The sequence below is a fragment of the Pelobates fuscus genome, chromosome 3 (assembly GCF_036172605.1).
Source record: "Pelobates fuscus isolate aPelFus1 chromosome 3, aPelFus1.pri, whole genome shotgun sequence".
Lineage (NCBI taxonomy): Eukaryota > Metazoa > Chordata > Amphibia > Anura > Pelobatidae > Pelobates > Pelobates fuscus.
In genome coordinates, this window is record NC_086319.1 from 420019098 (window position 1) to 420036259 (window position 17162).

Here is a 17162-nt window from a genome sequence, read left to right on the forward strand (position 1 = left end):
CTAAAGAAATGGGTTTTAAGGCCCTTCTTAAATGATTGAAGACTAGGGGAGAGTCTGATGGCGGTAGGTAGGCAATTCCATAGGAAGGGAGCCAAACCTGCAAGTATGAGTTGGTCGTACAGATGAGAGCAGCGGACAGAAGGTGGTGGTCGCGGGCAGAGCGGAGAGACCGAGAAGGGACATACCTATGGATCTGTGAGGAGATCTAAGAGGGGCTAAGATTATTCAGTGCTTTAAAGGTAAGGCTTAGAACTTTGAATTGACTCCTATAGTATACAGGAAGCCAATGTAAGGACTGACAGAGGGGTGAGGTGTGAGATAACCAAATAGTGAGGAAAATTAATCTGGCGGCAGCATTCATTACAGACTGTAGCAGGGCAATACGGCTATTGGGAAGACCAATTAGGAGAGAGTTACAATAGTCCATGCGAGAGATTACTAGAGCATGGACAAGCTCTTTAGTAGCATCTTGTGTAAGAAAGGGGCAGATGCGGGAGATGTTTTTGAGGTGGAATTGGCATGATTTGACAACAGACCGGATGTGAGGCTTAACCCCTTAAGACCGGAGGGCGTACTATTACGTCCTTTTAAAAGCGGCTCTAAACGCCGCAGGGCGTAATAGTACGCCCTCCGGTTTTTAGTAACTTACCCGGTCGCCGGCGGTCCCACGCCGGCGATCGCGGTTGGGGGGACTCCCAGGGAGCCCCCCCGCAGCACATCTTCCTCCTCCGGTCCCTCCCGGTCATGTGAGACTGAGGTCCTTGCGAGGACCTCACAATCACATGGCCGGTATAGCTGGCTGCAGCAATGCCAGCAGGGGGACCAACTGTAATGACAGTTGGTCCCCCTGCTGGCTGAAATCAAATAAAATAAATGTTAAATAATTGTAAAAAAAAAAAATTTATACTTAGATCATATATATATATATATTATATATATATGATCTAAGTATATATATATACACATATACATACACACACATACACCGTCTAGGTGTATTTTAATATTAATATATATATAATTATATATATATATTAATATCAAATTACACGTAGACTGATACTGATTAAATATATATATAATTATTGTTATATATATATTTATAAATAATATAAAAAAAAATATGTAAATACGTAAAAAATAAAATAAAAAAAATAATTAAAAATAAAATATTAAAAAATATATAGATGTGTTTTATTTCGTTCTAACTGTATTGTGATATTAATATATATATATTTATATCAAAATACACGTAGAACGAAATAATATATATATCTATATACATAAATATATACGTATATATACCTATACATAAATAAAAATATTAAAAAAAAATATATATATATATATATACGTACATGGTCTTTTCTTGTCTGATTACCATAAGGCTAGACAAATCCCAAGAGGTTTTAGGGTGCAAAATGCGCCCACAATAGGGAGAATGAAACCTAAAGTAAGAAAGAACTGGATTGCTGTTATGAACAAATGTTCAATGGACCTGATGCTCATCATAATCCAAGATGTAAAAGAAGACCTTCAGGATATTAGACTAAAAATACAACAAGCAGAAAGTGAGAATGCTGTTATCTTAAGTTCATCAGAAGGCATTAGTCTAAGTATCAAATTGAATGAGGAAGTCTTAAAATATAAAAATCAATTAGTGAGATTCAAACGCCAAAAAATGGAAAGAGTCAGGATGGATTATGGAGAGAACCGGGTGTATAAATGGCTAATGGGGGAGCAAAGACATAGACCTAAACGCTTCCGAAAGAAGATTATCAAACCAGATGTTACGACAATAGACATCATCTCAGGTCTGCCTCCGAAAATGAAGGAGCCCCTTCACATAAATTGGTGACTTTTTTAGGGGACAACGATCAAATGGACACATTGTCCCCACCTCGGAAAGTGACAAGAAGCAGTCGCAGAAACGTAAGAGACATATCACAAGAAGGGGCCAGAGGGGGCATCCCCACTGGACTCAAGGACAAACCACCACTCAGGAGTTAATTCCGGTGTTTAACCTATCAAAGAGGCCCTTATCTGCTGAGGAAATACAGGTTTTGAACAAAGGTCTCTCTTTTATCCCGATGATATTGCCTAATACGTTTCAGTGGGATGTAGAACTCTTTAAGTTCGGGAGGAGTCTTAGACTAAAGGACTTTTTCCACAAATCACAAGATGGAAAAACAGAAAAAGAGGAGATCACAAAACAAAAATTCAAAGTTGCCAGTAAATTTGACCCCCCCACTTGTCATCCGACTATCAAGACCTTTTTGATGTCTGTAAAAACAGAGACAGAGGAGTTAATATCAAAACATCAGATACAGCATCCCAACATCTCTAAGAAACAAAAACAGATCATTCAAGGCCTCTCAGAAGATCCCACCATTACAATACGCTCTGCGGACAAAGGTGGAGGCATAGTCATACAGAATTATGCAGACTATGCACTAGAAATCTATAAACAACTGGAAGATGAGAACACTTACTTAACTTTAACTGGGGACCCTACCAAAAAGGTAGAACAAACAATTGATGAAACTTTGACATTTGGACTTACAGCGGGCTTTATCGACTTGCAATTATTTCAATTTCTGCACAAAGATAGTCCTCGAACTCCTATCATTTACACGCTCCCAAAAATTCATAAGAGCCTAGAGAGACCCCCGGGACGGCCAATAGTCTCGGCAGTGGGTGGCCTATTGGAACCGATTGCAAAATATTTGGATTTTTTGTTTAAATCACCTGTCAGTGGAATTCCCACTTGTATTAAGGATACGGCTACTCTAATAGGAGAACTGAAAAAAGTTAAAAACTTGGAAGGAACAGTCACACTAATGACTTTAGACGTATCCAGCCTCTACACGGTCATACCCCATGAAGGGGGAATAGAGGCTATGAGGGAGTTACTAACTGAGACAACACTCTATTCTGGACCACCCATTGAATATACCCTTGAGCTGCTATCTCTGGCATTGAAGAATAACTATTTTAGATTTGAAACGAAGTGGTACCTACAGAGGGCCGGCACATCCATGGGGGCTGCTATGGCCCCCATGTATGCGAATGCCTATATGTACCAGTTTGAAAAGGAGTACATTCTCAGCAGACATCAAGACAAGATAATTAAATATTTTCGTTATATTGACGATATCTTAATTTTGTGGAAAGGGAGCACTCAACAAGCGACGGAATTTGTTGGAGATCTTAATAAGTTGCCCACTCCAATAAAAGTAACTTCAAATATCAGTAGTCACAGTATTCAATTCTTGGATTTGGAAATACTATATGACCAAGGAAATATAGAATACCAACTTTACACAAAACCTACAGATCGCAATACGTTACTCCATTACGAGAGTGCACATCCTAATCATGTGAAAAACTCCTTACCTTTCTCGCAATTTTTAAGAGTAATGAGAAACAACTCCAAGGAATCCCAATGTGAGAAACAGCTACAGGAAATGTATGACAGGTTTCTACAGAGAGGGTATACCAATAAAGTGTTGAATAAGGCTCTGACTAAAGCAAGAGATCGAAGGGGAGAAACAGAAAAGAAATCTCATCAGAAGAGCTACAGGATTCCATTCCCAATGACTCACAATTCAGCAACAACTAAAATTTGCCAGTCGATAACCAAAAACTGGCACATTATGGAGAATGACAATAGTCTCCCTAAGGGTTTACACAACAAACCGATGTTCTCATATAGAAATAACAAGAACTTAAAAGATCTATTGGTCCATACTGATCCAATCAAGAGTTACACTTCTACAACTAAAAATGTGGCAAACTATGGGTGTGTAAGATGTCTAGGCTGCGTGACTTGTGGACACCTGATACCCTGCAAGAGCTTCAATCATCCCCATACGGGTCAATCTTTCAAAATACAACATAGAATCAGTTGCCGCACAGAATATGTGATTTACAAGCTGTCATGTCCCTGCGGATTGAACTACGTAGGTAAGACAGAAACGGCCTTATGTGAAAGAATAAGAGGACATAGGTCCAGTATCAGGCTGGCCTATAGGGATACAAAATCAGATAAACCAGTGGCACGACATTTCATAGAGAAAAACCATCCGCTATCATCACTTAAATGTATAGCGATTGATCATCTCCCAATTTCCCGAAGAGGTGGTAACAGACAGCAACAATTACTACAAAAAGAGACTTGGTGGATCCAGAAGTTGGGGACTTTGGCTCCTAATGGCTTAAATGAGAAACTTTCATATATGTCTTTTCTCTGATAGTATATGCGCTATAGGAAGCTTGAATATAGGCTGGTTAGGGATAGCATATAAGAAGAATATGGTAGAAGAATTGGGCTTTCCTTTATTTTAAATTTCATTATTTTTTGGATTAATTCCAATTTTTAATTTTCTTGGGAGATCAAATGTACTTCATTATAGTAATCTTGAGAGCTCCAGTTATGATGGGGGAGGAAATAGAAATCACGTTGAACTGTGCTCACTACGATTAGATGGAAGAGCATAAGGAGAAAGCACTTAATCCACACTTAAAATAATCCTTCTGTTTTTTTTACTCTCTGAATAGGGTTGACACAATGCACAACATTGTATGCTCCTGTATAGGAGCTTGTAGTATGTTCACATTAGAACACACATATTTGAATACTGTATATCATCCCAAAATATGATGCAGTATCACTTTAAATTATGACATTATTAGCAATTTTTGTTTCATTTTTTCACTTTTTGATAAATTTTTATATTTGCACTCTTATCTTTGCAGACACAGTAATATAGCAGTGTCACACACTACACTGATCACTTCTCCAGTGATCCTTTTTTTCAGTAGTTGTAAATAGTATATATAGATTTTCTTACTATATGTAGATCTAGATTCTTTTGACTATATGTATATCTAGATGGAGTTTGGAGTATTTTTGATAATCATTCAATGTATCAATATTTCACTTTAAATACGGTCACTGTGTTTTAGATGGTCACTTTAAGGTTATTGGTGGACCTGGCTTATAGAGATTATTATTTATCTATTGAGGAGGATTTATCTATGTTCCCTCTGACAGAGGGAGCCTATTAATGTAGAATTTATGATTTTGGGCGTTCTCCTGCCTCCATGCGAGGGTTAGGGTGCAGAGGACGTTCCTATCTGCAAGTACGCATGCGCCCGACGTCTCCATGGTGATGGAGGACGCGGGCAATCAGGAAGCAGAGGAAGACTCTATTAAGGACCAAACTTCTGGAATAAAAGGGAATCATGACGTGTCACACATGTCATGTGTCCTTAAGGGGTTAAGCAATCGCGCATGCGCCCGACGTCTCCATAGTGATGGAGGACGCGGGCAATCAGAAAGTAAACTGAACGCGCGCTTAGCTCTATTGAACCGCCCTGCACCCGCCCAGAAGCTCGGAGGATAGGTTGATTGATTCCTTGCAAACCTGAACTGTGAGTTAAATTGATTACTTCCCTTATTTAATTCGATTGATTTTATTTGTATTTTGTATTCTGTCCTGATGAAAGTTCCCCAGTGGAACTGAAACGTTGACTGTTGGAATAAAGAAATAACTTTCACTTTGGATAAATCCTGGGAGTGCTGATTTTTCTTCGCTTGTATCTATTCAGTGCAATCAAGCACCGGGTCCGTATTGATGTGAGTTGGAGTGCAAGGCTTTTTTTCTTTTTTTTTTTTTTCTTTTTTTTCTTTTTTTCTTTTTTTTTCTTCTTTTTTTTTATATATATACGTATATATACACATATGTATATATATACATATATTAATTCTACACATATATTTATGTAATAATTTTACATAATTAGGTATCCTAATTAATTACAATTAGCGGGACCTGCCTGACCACCCATGCCGAAAGTATAGGGAATTTAATTTGCTAGCACTATATTTAACCCTATAACTTTCCAAGACACCATAAAACCTGTACATGGGGGGTACTGTTTTACTCGGGAGACTTCGCTGAACACAAATATTAGTATTTCAAAACAGTAAAATGTATTACAACCATGATATCGCCAGTAAAAGTGAAGTTTTTTGCATTTTTCACGCACAAACAGCACTTACAGGGACGATATTATTGCTGCAATACTTTTTACTGTTTTGAAACACAAATATTTGTGTTCAGCGAAGTCTCCTGAGTACAACAGTACCCCTCATATACAGGTTTTATGGTGTTTTCAAAAATTACAGCGTCAAATATAAGGCTTGTGTTTAAATTTTTTCACATTAAAATTCGCCAGATTGCTTACGTTGCCTTTATGACCCTATGGTAGCCCAAGAATGAAAATTACCCCTATGATGGCATACCATTTGCAATAGTAGACAACCAAAGGTATTGCAAATGGGGTATGTCCAGTCTTTTTTAGTAGCCACTTAGTCACAAACACTGGCCAAAATTGGCGTTTTTTGCATTTTTCACACACAAACAAATTCGAAAGCTAACTTTGGCCAGTGTTTGTGACCAAATGGCTACTAAAAAAGACTGGACATCGCTTATTTGCAATACCTTGGGTCGTCTACTATTGCAAATGGCATGCCATTATGGGTGTAAATTTATTTCCTGGGCTACTATACAGTCTCAAAGGCAACGTAACCAATCTGGCGAATTTCAATTTCAAATGTAACACGCTATATTTGACCCTGTAACTTCCCAAAACACCATAAAACCTGTACATAGGGGGTACTGTTTTACACGTGAGACTTTGCTGAATACAAATATGTGTATTTTATTGCAGTAAAAGCAAACAGTATTATGACATTGACAGTTAAAATGTCACGTAGAACGAAAAAAATAAAAAAAAATCTTATTTTCTCCCATTTTATACATATTAAATTATGTTTCATAGCTAAATATTTGATATTAAATGAAAGCCCTGTTTCCCCTGAATAAAATGATATATAATAAGTGTGGGTGCATTTAATATGAAAGCGGTGAATTACGGTTGGACAGACATATAGCGCAAATGCCAGGTTTTGTTTACATTTTGTTTCGTTCACAACTTGTACATTTGGCTGCGGTGTTAAGGGGTTAAAGGTGAGGCCAGAATCAAAAGTAAAACCAAGACAACGTGCTGGTAAGGATGGGCTGATATGGGTACCACCAATCTGAAGGGAGAGCGAGAGAGGAGGATTAATATTAGGAGGAGCCATGGTAATGAAGCCAGCATGGAAGAGGAAAATATAAAGATTTATAAACGTACTATTACAAGGAAAGTGAAGCTCAGTGCTCCTTACTGGGAGATAATCAGCTTTATAGAAATTCACAAGGTAGCCGTTCATTGCATAGAATGATTTTAGTTTTATATATATAGTATATTCATGGTCTTTGATTTGTGGTTTTTAGTATAAATCAAGTAGCAGAATGTAGTGCAGATGTAGAGACTGAAACATGGTGGTAATATAACGTATTACATTGCTGCCTCATCCTGTATATTCTGATCCTGCTTAAAGGGACACAGTAAATGGCAAATTACCTCCATTTTAAATTGGAGATAATGCATTACAAAATATAATAAGTAACAAGCAGAGTCTGCACCAGTCAGGAGCCTCTCATTCTGGGCTATGGGGGCTTTTTTTATACCATAAATCTGGTGAAGCAGAGGTGTATGGGATACGTAATAAGAATGAAAGAGTTCCATTGGAGAGTGAGATTGAACAGCAAATTAACGAGTATCAGGACAAGGCAGAAATTCTCAATCTTTTTTTGTTTGTTTTTCTTCAGTATATAGAGAAGAAGAATCAATGGCTGTAGATTTGCAAATCCCTGTAACAAAAGCCTTACATCAAACAGATGATTGGTTAACACAGGGTAAAGTACTTCTAAAATCAAAGATAATGTAAACAAAGCCCCAGGGCCAGATGGTATTCACTCACTTGTGCTTAGGGAGCTTAGTGTAGAAATATCTATACCACTTTTTTAATCTTTCACAATGTTTTTCTTTCAAGAATTGTGCCAGAGCATTGGAGAAAAGCAGATGTAGTGCCTATATTTAGAAATTAGTTTAAAAGCTCAACCCAGAAACTACAGACCTGTGAGCTTAACATCTGTGGTTGGTAAATTATTTGAAGGGCTTTTATTGAATTTTATGAATAAGTTAATAGAATATAGATCAAGTTGTTTCAGTAGATGTGATCTACTGGGACTTTCCTAAGTCATTTAAAACATTCTCATACAAAAGGTTACTATTCATACTGAAATCAGTTGGTTTAAATGAAATAGTATTCTTGGATAGAACACTTGTTTAATGATAGAGTGCAGAGGGTAGTTGGAAATGGAAAATTTTAAAATTGGACAAAAGTGGTAAGTGCTGAGCCTCAGTGTTCTGTCCTGGGTCCACTTGTCTTTCATCTGTTTATAAATGATCATGAAGTGGGGATTGAAAGTCATTTGTCTGTGTTTGAAGATGCCACAAAGCTAGGTTAGAAAATACAGCCTGAATATGATAGAACTTCTCTACAGAGGGATTTGAATAAATTGGGGGACTGAGCAAGCAAGTGGCAGATGAGATTCAATCCAGATAAATGCAAAGTCATGGATTGTGGAATAAGGAAACCCACAAGCAACATATACATGAAATAGGATAGAGTCAGGGATAACATTAAATGAAAAGGACTTGGGAGCAATAACTATTCAACACTAGGCAATGCATGTCTGTCATTGCAAAAGCTACTAAGGTGCTATCGAGTATAAAACCCCTGTCAGGATTACTAATTGATCCAGCACATAGGATTGTGTCACACTGCTAACTAATAGGTAACGTATACCGTGCCTTAGAATGGCCGGACTTAACGCACCAAAGAATAGTCAGGACACTTGCCGAGGTCAGGGACACAGAATGAGACACAATGATAAGGGAAAGCCAGAAGTCGGGGATACCAGAATACAGGGAAGTCAAACGAAGCCAAAGTCAAAAATCAGAAATTAAACGCTCAGGAACACACTCTCGGACAACCACTAGGGAGTTCTGACTGGCTGAAAATGACCTTTGACACCAAAACATGCGCGCACGTCTCCAGTGTGACATCACGCGCCCGCCGACATCGTCATTAACGTGGGGGTATAATTTGGCATGGGACAGCTCAGGCAGTCCCCCTGCTGGCAGCTCCTAGACTCCTATTGTGGTGATTTGATCACATGGCCATGGAGGGCCGGGGTGGCCAGAGCTGCTGCAGGGGCACTGCTAGGGTCTCCGGCAATCCCCCTGACTGTGATTGCCGCGGATGGCCAGTCCAGGTAAGTCCAGGGTTCTTATTTGACCGAGCAAAAGTCTGACACTCCGCCGGGGCCCCTCCCGGCCCTCGTGGAGGATCCAAAACCCTTCCTGAAATCCTGCCAATAACAGCGCCACCGCATCACCAATTCCCATACCTATATAACCACTGGAGCATCGCGACAACGTCCACCAGCGTCTTCCCCCTTTGGCCCCAAGGCATCAGGCTTCTCCCCCGCATTTCCATGCTTGAAGTACCGAGAAGCGGGGGTTGGATCCCACGCAGACTGATAATTCGAGCTTGAACTTACAACTTGCTCCCCACTTGTACTGGCTCTTAGGGCCGGACTGGGAAAAAAATTAGGCCCGGGCATTTTTCAATCAGAGCGGCCCCCTAAGGGGGCGGGGCCAGAGAGGGTGTGTTTTGCCATCACTAATGACAAGCACGCCCCCTCTCAAAGTGAGCATGTTGGTTCAATGCGCAGAGCCGCGCTGAAGAGCTCTGGCATTAGAAAAAGGCCCTGAATTTGTTCTGCGCAGCGCAAGCAAATTTAATAACATGCTTGCACTGTGTTTGCTTTTAAATTGTCTCTGGTGTCTCCACAAGTGGGATACCAGAGGACAAAAGGGCCAGGAAAGTGTATGGTGCATGTGTTTGGAGCCTGCTTGAGGGATTGCGTGTGTGTACAGTGTGGTGTGGTATTGTGTAAATAGGTCAATTTAATTTGTGTTTGTGGTGTAATATGTGTGGCTAGGGGCTGTAGAGAGTGTGTGTATAGAGGGCATAGTGTTATAGGTGATGTAGCGAGTGTGTGCATACGGGCTGTAGTGTGTGTGTGTATAGGTGACGTAGTGTGTGTAGGGGTTGTAGAGAGGGTGTGTTTAGAGAATGTTGTATGTGTTTGCTGACAAGGAATGCAGTGTGTGTGTGTGTAGGAGTTCCAGTGTGTAAAGGACCCAGAGTGTGTATAGGAGATTGTGTGTGTGTGTGTGTGTGTGTGTGTGTGTGTGTGTATATAGAGGATTAAGAGTGCATATAGGGTAAGGGATCTAGCGTGTATCTGGAGCGTAATGTGTGTAGTGGTGCAGTGTGAGGGTTGCTGTAGTGTATGTGTGTATGTGTATATATATATATATATATATATATATTTGGACGTATTGTATGTGTGAGGGGCGCAGTATGTGTGTATGTAAGAGGGGTGCTGTGTGTGAGGGTGTTTTTATCTGCCGTCACATTCTAGGTTTCTAATTTTCTTTGTTAAAGGGACACTCCAGGCACCCAAAGCACTTCTGCCCATTGGAGTGGTCTGGGTGCCAACTCCCACTACCCTTAACCCTGCAAGTGTAATTATTGCAGTTTTTTATAAACTGCAATAATTACCTTGCAGGGTTAAGTCCTCCCCTAGTGGCTGTCTACTAGACAGCCACTAGAGGTCACTTCCTGCATCATAGCACAGATTATCTGTGCTAGAGCGTCGCTGGACGTCCTCACGCTCTATTCCCCATAGGGAAGCATTAAAATTAATTAACGGAGGAAGAAGGTGGAGCGGCGGGGGAGGCAGCGACGTGGGACATGTCGCTGCCTGAGGTAAGTGACTGAAGGAGTTTTCACCCCTTCATTAACCGGGGATTGGGGGGTGGGAGGGAGAGGGACCCTCCAGTGCCAGGAAAACGGATTGTTTTCCTGGCACTGGAGTTTCCCTTTAAATCACTGAGGGTTAATATATATATATATAAAATCATAGATTAATAGGAGCACTCAAAAGGACTTCTTTTCTGTGTTTTTTAATGTGGCAAAAAGTTTACATCAAAGTGTAACGCATCAAATCTCAAATCGACGTTTCGACCCCTAAGGGTCTTTTTCAAGATCCGATCTTGAAAAAGACCCTTAGGGGTCGAAGCGTCGATTTGAGATTTGATGCGTTACACTTTGATGGATCTTGAAAAATACCCTTAGGGGTCGAAACGTCGATTTGAGATTTGATGCGTTACACTTTGATGGATCTTGAAAAAGACCCTTAGGGGTCGAAACGTCGATTTGAGACGCACACTTTGATGTAAACATTTTGCCACATTAAAAAACACAGAAAAGAAGTCCTTTTGAGTGCTCCTATTAATCTATGATTATATGTTTGGACGTTGGTAGCACCAAAGGCAAGAACAACGTGAAAGCTGTTTAAGGGTGAGTGCCTAAATCATACCTTTTTTATATATATATATATGTGGGAGTGTGCTGTGTGTGTGAGCGAGGGTGCTGTGTTTCAGGATGCTGTGTTTGAGGGTGCTGAGTGCGTCTGAGGGTGCTGAGTGCGCGCGTCTGAGGGTGCTGAGTGCGCGCGTCTGAGGGTGCTGTGTGCGCGCGTCTGGGGGTGCGCTGTGTGAGCGTCTGGGGGTGCGCTGTGTGCGTCTGGGGGTGCGCTGTGTGCGTTGTGTGTGTCTGGGGGTGCTGTGGGTGTTGTGTGTGTCTGGGGGTGCTGTGGGTGTTGTGTGTGTCTGGGGGTGCTGTGGGTGTTGTGTGTGTCTGGGGGTGCTGGGGGTGCTGTGTGTGTTTGGGTGCTGTGTGTGTGTGTGTGTGTGAATGTATTTTGTATTTAAATTAAAATATATATTTTTGTATTAATAATAAAAAAATAAAAATAAATAAAAAGTTATATCCCCCCCTCCCTTCTTACCTTTAGCCGTTCTGCCATGATGTGAGCCGTTCTGCCATGAGGGGGGGACCATGCTTCCTTCCCTGGTGGTCCAGTGGTGAGAGTGAACTCTAGCCTGCAGGCTAGAGTTCACTCTCGCGAGATCTGAGCTCAGACCTCACGAGAGGACCCGGCGGAGCTGCTGGATAGAGCTCCGCCGGTCCTTTCCTCCCTCCCACACTCCCCAGCCAGCGGCCGCCTTTATCAGTGCCTGTGGGCCGGTGAGGGAGATCTTTGATCTCCCCACCGGCCCATGGAGGCACAGAGCGGGTAGCTTGGGTAGCGCGCTGGCCCTGCAGGGGCTGGCAGGGGAGATCCTGTGATCTCCCCTGCCGGCCTCGGCCCCACGGCCATCGCGGCCCACCGGGCATTTGCCCGGTGTGCCCGATGGCCAGTCCGGGCCTGCTGGCTCTCATTGAACTGCCAACAACAACTGAGGCGACGGGAACTGAACAATGCAGACGGTGTCCCTGCTGTACCGGCTTACCCAAGAAAGGACGATAAACCCCCCAGGCGGGTCATAATCGCGAGCCACAGCCCAATATCAGCGGGTGGTGGGAGCGCTGGCATGCTTCCAGGACAGGATCTGGGTGGGTTTGTCTCCATTACGGGGTTTGCTGGATCGGTTGGACGGGCAGGTTCAGGCGGCGTGGGGGCGTTGGCTACAGCGGGATCAACCCCGGCCGGGTCTGCAGGTCCATCTTGGTCCGTACTGGTTACTGACCCAGTGATCCAGATGCGCCGGTTTCTCCTCCCACGGCAGCTACAGCCCGATATCCATCTGGTCCCACCCCACCGCAGGGCGCACCGCGAGCCACTTACAGAACTGTTGATCATTCCGACGCCACCCCAGACCTCCGTAAACACGATACGCATAACAAATCATATCCTGGTAGCAGAAGAGGGCCAAGCTCTTGGCAGGGGCCTTGTGACACTGGCCAGGATAGAAAAGGCCAGAATCTAGTTACCAAATGTCTATGGAATCTTCCGAAAACAAAGCTGTTCCCTCTGATTCTTTAGCATCCTTGTCTGGGGGTGGCAAATCCTCCAATGGGAGCAGCCAAAACATTTCTACAAAGCTCAAGTTTTAGGTATAGGCCCAGTGTGCCGCCTGCACCACCTCCCCTACGCTAGCAGAACCCAAATCCAAAGTCCCGTGCAGTGCTCTCAGTGATCCAGCAAACCCTGTAATGAAGAAACAAACTCACCCAGATCCTGCCCTGGAAGCACGCCTGCGCTCCCACCGCCCGCATTCCCCAACTTCCCCAAGATCCCCTAAGAGGGGGCACTAACCACTCGATGCAGGAGTAGAAGGTAACATCGTAACCACGGTTCCACCCCCACACTCTGAGGCTCAGGTAAGAGACCATGACCACCACACGACACTTATGTCCTGGGATACCCCCACTAAATTTGAGGACGAGGTAAAAATAGACCCCGCACTACAGGTATACCGGGACAGGGTACACACTGACCAGCCTGGGTTGGAGGGGGAGTGGTACACTTGGGAGAAAGGGCTACTGTACCGTATTGCTGAAAGAGCTTCTGTGGTTCCCCAGAAGTATAGGCAAGAACTGCTCAGGATTGCGCACGACATTCCCCTATCTGGGCATTTAGGGATGACCCGTACTCGGTACAGGTTAACTCACACATTCTTCTGGCCAGGGATCTCTAAAGATGTAAGGCAGTATTGCACCTCCTGTGACATTTGCCAGCGGGTGGGCAAACGAGGTGACCGCCACAAAGCCAAGTTATGTCCCCTCCCTATTATTGAAGAACCTTTCAGTAGGGTGGCCGTAGATATAGTGGGACCCTTACCCAAACCCAGTCCCTCGGGGAAAAGATATATCCTAACTGTAGTGGACTATGCCACCCGGTACCCCGAAGCCATAGCCCTCACTAATATTCATGCCGAAACTGTGGCCGAGGCTTTAATGAAAATATTTCCCCGGGTGGGGTTTCCCCAAGAAATAATATCCGATAGGGGCACCCAATTCACCGCCGAGGTCACCCAACAACTATGGAAGATATGTGGCATTAAGCCAATAGTAAATTCTGCGTACCACCCCCAGTCCAATGGTTTATGCGAAAGGTTTAATGGTACGCTGAAGCAGATGCTCCATACGTTTGGAGAGGCGCATAAAGACTGGGAGCAGTTTTTACCCCACCTGCTCCTTGCATATAGAGAGGTACCCCAAGAATCGACAGGGTTCTCCCCCTTTATATTGCTGTTTGGGAGAAGGGTGAGAGGGCCGTTAGATCTAATAAGAGAGCATTGGGAGGGAGAGAGTAGTCCAGATGTAACCCCTATTGTATCTTACGTACTGGAATTTAGGGACCGTCTGGAGGCGCTGACTCAGGCTGTGCGCACCATCCTCCAGGCGGCCCAACAATGCCAGCGCCGCTGGTACGATAGGGGAGCCAGAGACCGCAGCTTTCAAGTGGGACAGAAGGTTTTGATTTTGAAACCTGTCCGCACAGACAAGCTGCAGGCCATCTGGCCCATACCAGGTGGTGGAACAGAGATGTGACACCACCTATGTGATTGGCCCCTGCTCCAGGAAGAGACGCATGCTCCATGTGAATATGCTCAAACCCTACCACGAGAGGATAGAGGACGTGGCGGCGATATGCGCTTCCGCCTCTGAGGATCAGGAAAATCGGCCCCTACCTGACCTATTGGAACAGGAAGAACAGACAGAGCCCTCCCGGGGGGGGTTCAGCTGGTGGAGTGGCTAAGCCCTCAGGAGCTTAGCCGCTCCCTTTAGTAGCCCCTTTAGCTGATTGTAGCTAAAGGGGCTACCTTCTCTAATTTACCTGGGTACACTCCGCTGGCCACTCACCGAGTTGAAACCCCGGGACAGCTACCCATGCAACAGACTCCATATCGGGTTCCTGAATCAGTCAGGACCCATATGAAGACTGAGTTGGATGAAATGTTGCAACTAGGGGTTATCGAACCTTCCGATAGCCCCTGGGCATCGCCGGTAGTGCTGGTACCTAAGAAGGACGGCACGACACGGTTCAGTGTCGACTACCGGAGGCTAAATGACAAAACAGTGTCTGATGCCTACCCGATGCCCCAGATAGACGAGCTGCTGGATAAGATGGCCCGTGGCCAATATCTCACAACCATAGATTTGTGTAAGGGATACTGGCAAATTCCACTAGCCGAAGATGCCATCTCCAAGTCGGCCTTTGTCACCCTGTTTGGCCTGTACCAATTTCGGGTCATGCCATTCGGGATGAAAAACGCTCCGGCAACCTTTCAGCGGATGGTAGATCGGCTACTGGACGGTTTCCAAGGTTATGCATGTGCGTATTTAGACGACATTGCCATATTTAGCCAGACCTGGGAAGAACACCTACAACATATAGGGGCCATCCTAGATCGTATTGGAGAGGCAGGGTTAACACTGAAACCCAGCAAGTGTCATATAGGGATGGCAGAGGTGCAGTACTTGGGCCACCGGGTGGGGTGTGGGCAACAGAGACCCGAACCAGCCAAGATTGAAGCCATAGCCAAATGGCCCACCCCGAGGACCAAGACCCAAGTGCTAGCATTTCTAGGTACTGCGGGGTACTATAGAAAATTCGTGCCCAATTACAGTGCCCTGGCCAAACCCCTGACTGACTTGACCCGCAAGAACCTTCCTCGACAGGTTGTTTGGGCCCCAGAGTGTGAACAGGCATTCCAGCCACTAAAGACTGCTTTAACTAATGCTCCTGTACTTGCTGCTCCTGATCCAACTAAAAGATTTCTTGTCCACACAGAAGCTTCAATGTTTGGATTGGGAGCAGTGCTGAGCCAAGTGGGAGCAGATGGCGGAGAACATCCCGTAGCTTACTTGAGCCGAAAGTTGTTGCCCCGTGAAGTAAGCTACGCCGCCATTGAGAAAGAATGCCTGGCTGTGGTGTGGGCCCTTAAAAAGTTACAGCCGTATTTGTATGGACAACCTTTTTCCCTACTCACAGATCACAACCCGTTGGTGTGGCTGAACCGTGTGGCTGGGGACAATGCCAGGCTGCTGCGCTGGAGCTTGGCGCTGCAGCCCTTTGACTTTACTATTCACTACCGGCCAGGAAAGCAAAATGGTAACGCCGACGGGTTGTCCAGACAAACTGAACTTGAAAAGTGATCTGTGAGTACTCCCCCGGACATCCCCAAGCCGATCCATTGGGATCAGACTGTGTATGCCGGCTTGGTTCTGGGGGAGCATTGTGGCAAACCTAGCCACTTCTGGAACACTGGACTTTATTTGCATAAGGTTGTCTGTATTGTATGCTGTGTAAAATATGCCTCTGCTGTGTATTCCGTGCCTATTGTAATTCGTATGCTAGCAGCCGTAAGCCGCTAGCATTCATGTACTTCGTTTCACGAACAGCGACTATCCGGGCTGTTCGTGAAATTAATATGGGCCCCCCAGATAGACCACCCATTAAGAGGTGTGTGGCGCTCGTTAACCGGTTGCAACAATGTTGCAATCGGCAATTGAGTATATTCCTAAGTGGCCGTCGTTCGGCTACCGACCACGCGGCGGTCGGCCATCTTGGATTCTTTGTTTCCCCAGCGGTGTTTTGTCGTCGAGCGTGTGGAACTAAAAATGGCTGCTCGACGACACGAACACCGCTGCACTTCCAGACCGTTCGGGAGCTCCGGTATTCCCCTATTATGTTTCCCCATTGGTATTCGGTACTTTCAGACGAATTCAAATAATAACTGTATTTCGAGCGGCGTTCGGTTATTTCAGCTGGGATCTGAGCGGCATTCACACGAAAGATGCACTCAGACCCCAGCTATCTACCGAACGTCCGTTCGTCGGAATAGCACGAATATTGGTGAAATTGTGGATTTTAATGTAGAATGCCGGTTCTGCTGCACGGAGGGATAATCCACTTAACGGTATATTTTGGTAGGAGTGCAGCAGTGCCTGATGGGAGAAAAGCTCCAAATGTTAAGTCCCCCATGTAGTCCCTAACTGTGTTATTGGGGATATTGCCTTACTTTTCAGCGCTGACTGTGGATTTACCTGTTATACCAGCGGAGATCGTGGATTCTAATATTGCACTCCGCTACAGTGAAGTAGAAATAGTCGAACCAACTCAGTCTCTTATACAAAGAAGTAGCTAGTTTTGCCACACATCTCTTCTTCTCTTCCTTCTCCTTCTTACTGTCCTTTTTGTCCTCATCTTTGAGATCAATGTACTCATCCAAAGGGAGAAGCGCAGAGATCTCCACAAATTCCCCTTTCCAAATTA

General features: G+C 44.2%; 1 protein-coding gene across 1 annotated transcript in view; it reads left to right on the forward strand.

Moving 5' to 3' along the window:
* Positions 1–17162, forward strand: part of LOC134603635 (alpha-2,8-sialyltransferase 8F-like) — an 89329-nt gene that overhangs the window by 41388 nt on the left and 30779 nt on the right. The window lies entirely within an intron of this gene.